This window comes from Trachymyrmex cornetzi, unplaced genomic scaffold, assembly GCF_001594075.2.
Source record: "Trachymyrmex cornetzi isolate Tcor2-1 unplaced genomic scaffold, Tcor1.1 scaffold248, whole genome shotgun sequence".
Taxonomy (NCBI): Eukaryota; Metazoa; Arthropoda; class Insecta; order Hymenoptera; family Formicidae; genus Trachymyrmex; species Trachymyrmex cornetzi.
In genome coordinates, this window is record NW_017297144.1 from 2167083 (window position 1) to 2174415 (window position 7333).

A 7333-nucleotide genomic window follows, 5' to 3' on the forward strand; every position below is an offset into this window, starting at 1 on the left:
AAAAATGTTTGGTATTTGTAACTATAACTACATATTACTATAATTATGATTATTACTGCTATAATAATAATAACAGTAACTATGTATATAGTTGGCAACCTAAAATGATTATATATATATAATTATAATTATTATAACGATAAAATAGTTGAAATTACTATAAAAATTATAGTTATTCGAATTATTTTTATGATAATTCCAACTATTTTATGGTTGTAATAACTATAATTATAGTCATTTTAGGCCAACTATATACATTTGTTGCTACAACTATATACATAGTTACTGTTATTATTACGGCAGTAACAATCATAATTATAGTAATATATGATAGTTACAAATACAAAACATTTTTCTTTCAGTGTACATTGTTGATTTTTAGCTGATAATGTGTTCTGCGAAATCGTTGATCCCATTCGCGAATCTAATCGATCTCTAACTGAAATCCATGAAAATATCGCGGATATCGATCACATTGCTCGGATTGTGAAAAGAGCGCACCTGGAGGGGGACTAGAACCTTGGTGCCAGGTTGGAAACGATCGCCGACGAGGAGGAGAACACGCGCGACGTTTTCTCCTCTGGCTTCTCGTTTTCTCTCTTTTCTTCTTCTTTTCCTAGTGTTTACCTTGGCTTTGGTGGAATGCGAGAGATAAGTGACTACGTACACGCGTGCACGCGAATCTCGAAAAGAAGCTTGCGGTTATTCGGACGGGAGAAGAAGAATTGTTCATGACAATGTCGTGTCGCTGGATCAAAAACGACGGCTGCGTTATTTGCCTTTATTTTTAGCAAGCGGTGAATTTCGTTTAATTTTTTTCGGCATAAATTTATTATTAAAATATCACTAAAAGTGAAATATTCATCGGACATCAATTTTATTCCTTTACAAGCAGAATTTCCCCTTTTTTTTAATATTTTGCAACTATAAAATGATAATATAACCAATATAGAAGCGATAATAGATATATACTGATTGTGTGAGAATAATAATACACACAGAGAATCATTTTATCGAAAATTAAAACTGATAAATTCTTAAATTGCTAAATTAAATTAGATTTGAGACGATCGGCAAGTGTAATACCATCGGAATTTATTAGTCTCGCTGTTTGGTGCTTTAATAATCGATAAATTACAGAGAAATGTCGTAAAATTAAAAAACAACACATGGAAATAGATTGCGTGAAATATGGATATGTAAACGGATGAAGATTTTAAATATTAAACGGCCACACGAGCATTTTATTGCTGTTGAATGTTGGATATATTTCACGAACGAGATTGACCTTCGATTGCTGCTCGACAGTGCCGATTATTGAGATGATGGATTGCGCAATTAACTCGTGTGCTCTGTGAATGTAATTTGTGCGTGTAAAGAAATGTCAACGTTATCTTTCGGCAACTCGGAGTCGACGACTTATTTGTATACAAGAAAACAAAGTTTTTACGCAAAACACCGATTATGAATGAACAGCTGTGTATCTTTAAAATGCATGAAACAAATAATTATTACTTGCGTAAAGTAATTACTTGCGTATTTTTCTGTGTGATGTTTTGTTCATAAAAAAAACAGCTGATCGTTGTTAAAAAAGAAAATGTAGTTTTCAAACTTTTCATAAATTATGTTCAATGTGTTTATCTATAATTAGTTAAAGATACCGTCTGTTTCTTCTTGATACATTAATCACCTATCATTGATTATTATTTTTACAAAATCGAATTGCCTTCGTAATGTTTGAATCCAAGCAACGCAGTTATATTTAAAATACGTTTAATATCTAAATATTAAAAATTAATAATAAATAAAGTGAGAAATACGTTTAATGTTTGATACGTTTTTTAATTATTTAATAAATATTATAAAAATATTTATAAGATGTATACAACGCCTATTTAACGCTGTTTACTAGTTTAAAATATTATTTTTACTTAATATTCAAGCAAGTTATTTACATTTAGAAAACGTTTAGTCAAAACGTTTTTATGACGTATAAAAACATTAAATAGATGTTATTAACGTTAAATATATGTTTATTAAATCGAAATGCCTTTGTAAAAACGGTATTTTAAACTAGTAAAAAGAACGTTAAATGAACATAAAACATATATAGCTTATAAATGTTCTAAAACTTATAAAACTTTTTTATAACATTTATTAAATAGTATAAAAAACGAAAAAAATTTTTAATGTTTATTTTTTAGTTTATACATTTATTACATGATTTTTAACGTTTATTAAACGTATTTTTAACATACCTGTATTGCTTGATAATGAAGGCGTTTTATCGCAAGAATTTCAACGTGACCGAAGAGATACCAAAAACGGTAAGTTTTGGACTTGGCTCCCTTTTGCGAGTCTTGCGTAATCGTGTTTAATTATTTATTATTAATTAGGTGGATTTCGTACAAGTCTAATGAAAACGGGATCGCATAATTTATCGATCGAAGAATCGAGGGTTCGAAACGACGGAGTCTCTGCGCACGTTTGTGCACGTTCGAACACGTCAACGAGATAAGACTATAAATTGCCTTGCGTCGTATCTATCTTCGTCGTATCGTCGTACAGGAAGTTTCAAAAAATACTTGAAATATTTCCCTTCGGGAAATCATCTGTTCCACGCCTTGACGTTCAATGCCTCCATAAATGGATTTGAAATTAAGATTCCAGAAAGGTGAAACTCGTTAAAATTTAAACAACCAAATAGAAGTCCGTAGATTTCTGAGAGAAAAGTGTTTGATATTTATAACTATAATTGCATGATAAAATAATTACGGTTAGAAGCTCTATCTTTATTGTAGTTATTATTTATAAGGTATGGATGAATGTGTGAGATTAATAGAAAAAACTGTAAATACACTGAAAAAAATTTCTGGTTGAAAATGGATGAATCAAAATTTTCTCTGGTTAAATTTATTAGAATTCTAGTTGAGATAACCGGAATTCTGATTAATATAATATTTCTGGTAAAATCTACCAGAATTCTCATTTTTACCAGAATTATTGTATCAACCAGAATTCTAGCTATCTCAACTAGAATTCTAGCAGATTTAACTAGAAAATTCGGATTCACATCCATTTTCTACTATTTAATCCAACCAGACTATTTTTCTCAGTGTAAAATTTCTTCTCGGTGTACTATAAGCTGGAATAAAAAAGAAGTATAATCTATTGTATAACAAAAACTGAAAACAAAAAATTGTTTTCTCTACAAACAGAGTTCGTTAAGATAGAACGCTCGCATGACGGAACCCCATTTGGTCGTTCATGGGGTTCGAGACAAAAGTGTGCTAACAGGGAATTTGATTGGACGCGCTAGTGCGCACTGGTGCATACTAAAGGCCGTCGGCAGGCAGAATGTGCGCATAAAAGCATATGGGTAACATATGCGGAATTGAATATTCAGTTTCGCGGAATTTATGCGTTACGGCCGCCCGGGACACATTTATGCAATATGCATCTTCGTAAATCTATGCACGCGGCACGAAACATGCGGCAGTGCGCACCAGTGTAAATTACATCGACACGAAACCTCGAGTATTTGTATTCGTAAACGCGCGCGTTTAATTGTCAGCCGTATACCGCGGAGTCGTCACGCCTCGCCGGATACGGCGATGAGATTGAGTGCCGCTTCGATGTGGAGGATAAAGCGAAACGAAAACAGGCGAGAGATCGCGACGAATCGAGAATGCTGGAGGCGATATTTCTTTATAACCTTCAAATACGCAATTCTATCGAAAAGCCGCAATGTAAAAATGTCACTCTCTAAATCTGAATCAGTGGACAGTCACTAATTACGCTCTGTGGCATACTTGCCACTGATAATCAGTGAAGTTCAACTGAAAAACGAACAATGTTTGAGCATTACGTAACTAAAATACTGATAGCACTGAGAAAAATGGTCTGGTTGGATTAAACAGTAATTCTGGTGGAAGATGGACGAATCAGAATTTTCTGGTTATGTCTATTAGAATTCTGGTTGAGATAACTAGAATTCTGAATAATTATTCTGGTAAAAATAAGAATTCTAGTAGATTTTACCAGAAATATAGTATCAACCAGAATTCCGGTTATCTCAACTAGAATTCTAATAAATTTAACCAGAGAGAAATTTCTGATTCGTCCGTTTTCAATCAGAAATTTTTTTCAGTGTACACGTGAATTTCAATGTTCTAATATCATATTTATTGAATTTAAGCACTAACAAGGTTATAGTTAGATCACATAATAAAGATTGGTTAGGTTAGGTTAAGGATCTCACATTCGATTCACCGATTACCAGTGGCATACTTGGCACCGATATCAGTGATTATCCATTGATTCAGATTTAGAGAGTACCATTAAAATTTTTCTTTTTTAAAAATTCTGTGGTAATAATAACCGAGTTGAAACGCAATTCCGCGAGCGGGTTGAAACACAATTCCGCGAAATCCATTGAAAATGGATGGCACTAGACGAAGGTCAACTCGCGCGAGTGCCATGCCGCCTCCGAGGTCTGGCTGGTCTAGCTCTCCGCATCTAGATCGCCTTTAAGAGAACGATCCGCGATGGAGAAAAATGCGAGGTCGCGCGCGCGCGATCGCATCGGTATATATCCGTATAGAGTTACAAATGAATGCGCGCGCGCGTTTAACCCGCGGCGAATGCGTGATTATCGCGAATTCCGACCGCACCGGCGGTCTCTCATTATAGCGTGTCCTTGAATTGATCATAGTTCTCTGCCGCTATGGTATTGCGCGCGCATGTTTTATTCACCTAATTGCTCTTGCGCGAATTATTCGTCCAATTAACGCCGGTCCCGACGGTCCCGTTGCTGACGGACCTCCCGCTCTGTTTAATTTACATTGCATAAATAATCAGCGCGATCTGTCAATGATTCCTGCTTATTAAACGTTATTTATAGAACTTGAACTTTTTTTCAAATTATCAAGTTAAACATCTTGCAACAATGCCTTTTTACATTACATTCTTAACATGTCATTTTCGTTTCGTGACTCTTAGAAACCCAAACCACCCTTTTTAAGTTCTGATGATTTTGATGATTTTTCTTGAAGTTATGTTAGTTCGTTCTTGATAACTGATAAAATAATGTTTACTCTTTTTCGATCGCGTCACTTTTAATGTAAAAAAGCGATACGTATTTACACGTAAAAATATTGTTAACTATTTATTCAAAGGTCATTCATTTTAATTTTTTTATTAAGCAATTTATCAAGAGATGTAATCAGTAGTTATCTACGAGCGCGATTTTTAATGTAGGCATAAAACCTAACGAAATGTTCAATTCAATTTATGTAGCTGCTATTACGTAATCATATAAAAGTTATGCCGTGTTCCGGCATTATCTTGATTTTTGTATTTTAACTGGCTTATCATGATGTGCTGGCTCTCTATGTTATTAAGCGACGACGCGTGGGATAATAGATCTCATCTGTTTACCCTTCACACAATGGCAGCCAATGAGAGATCTTTAGTCCTTTCCAACCAGATCCCCATTGTCGATAAAAAAAGTATACCGATTCACACGTGGAAATGTTTTTTTGTATTATGAACATTATTTTTCCATGCATTTTACAATAGTGCCAGAAATTATCATGTAGAAGATCATGCACGAAAAAACGGTTTTGCTGAAATGTCTAAAAGTTTAGCTAGATACAGATCTAAAAATAATTTACGTTAAATCATTGAATATTGGACACTTAGGCTGCTTGCTGGAGTATCAAAATTTTTTGCAGCATTATCATCTTGCTTGAGCGTCCAACATAATTATTTTGATGGTCCAACATCATTATTTTTAGATCTGTATCTAGCTAATATATTTTTAAATGCTTCGGCAAAAATATATTTTTTCTAAGAAATAGTTCACCCTAATAATGTGTTTTTCAACATTTTCCAATTTGCGGCGCATTAAATATAGAGCAAAATTTTCGAGGTACCTCATTAAATGCTCGGCATAAGTCTTTTATCAGATACTGCCAATATAATATTTAGAGATAAAAAGTAAAATGTGTCCTAAAATTTCTATTTTATATTTTATCGTTTTAAAAAATGATTTTACTACAATGACATATCGCGTTGATTAAAATAAAAATCAATATACTTTAATTAATTTTTATAATTAACACAAAGTTTATTTTTTACTTCGCGTTATCATTAAAAAAATTTTTACTTCTTTTTTTCTCTTAAATTTTTACGACACACTGGATACTTTTCCAGCACACCGATTAAAAAATCCTGATCTAAAGAGATTTTAATATTACAAATGGGATTATATTCTCTAACAATATTTAAAATTATAGATATTAAAACGTTAGCTTTTTTTTCCTTTTGTTCTGTTATCACGGAAGATAAAATAATTACTGTTTAATTAATAGCTTTTCCCCCTTTACGTTTCTGTGAATTGTGCGCACGCGTAAACACACTTATGTATTCTTTACTTCGAAAGTTTGTTTTATCTCTTCCACGCACCGTCGAGCACGTAGACCAGACGCGATATTAAAACAATCATCGTGAATCGAATTATCGATTTTAATGGCACTTTAAGCGTCGCGCGGACGTCGCTCTGGGCGAAATTTCGCCTACATGTCCCTCTTTCCCGACACTGTTATCTCAGCGATGTGTCATTACTTTGATTGTCGGGCAGGGAAACGTGCCAGGATAAGTAGGCCAAACTAAAGCGGCGACAACACTTTGTAATGCAGATAAGCTGTCGCAAATGCAACAACGGGCGCAATGCAGCCGCACGCGCGACGAACCTGCGGAATGCACGCGTAAACAAAGAGCATGCGTGCACACGTGGGACAAAGAGAGTTCGCGCTTGATCGTGTCCTCGTGCCAGACGTGCGAAGTCGGTGCCAACGCATTGTGCTGCTAGATCTTCGGCAGATATTGTGGCTGGTTTGTTCCATCGATCAATCTCCGTTTGTTTGTTCTCTCTCTTTTTCTCTCTTGTCAAATAAGCTAATTCTAATTTCATTTTCGTTACAAAATATCTATCATCAATGGACTTCTGTCTTCTTAAACTTAACAGGATTTTTGTTTCCGACCGAAAAATTAGTTATTTTTAAGTTTTATAAATTGACGTACTTATACTGATAAACTTTGTGCTCTTTATGTTTTTTATTGTATATTTCAACATCTAACATATTATTTACTTTTGTTTACTCTATTGATTTCGCGATTTATTCGCGTTTTCTTTCGTTATATGTGTATTGGGTTAGGGAAAAAGTCTTTTTACAAGTTGATAAAAAGATCTTTTTGCTATCAACATCTTTGTTAAAAATGATCAAAATTTAAATTTAAAAAAAGTATTTTAAAGCCTGAAATTTCTACT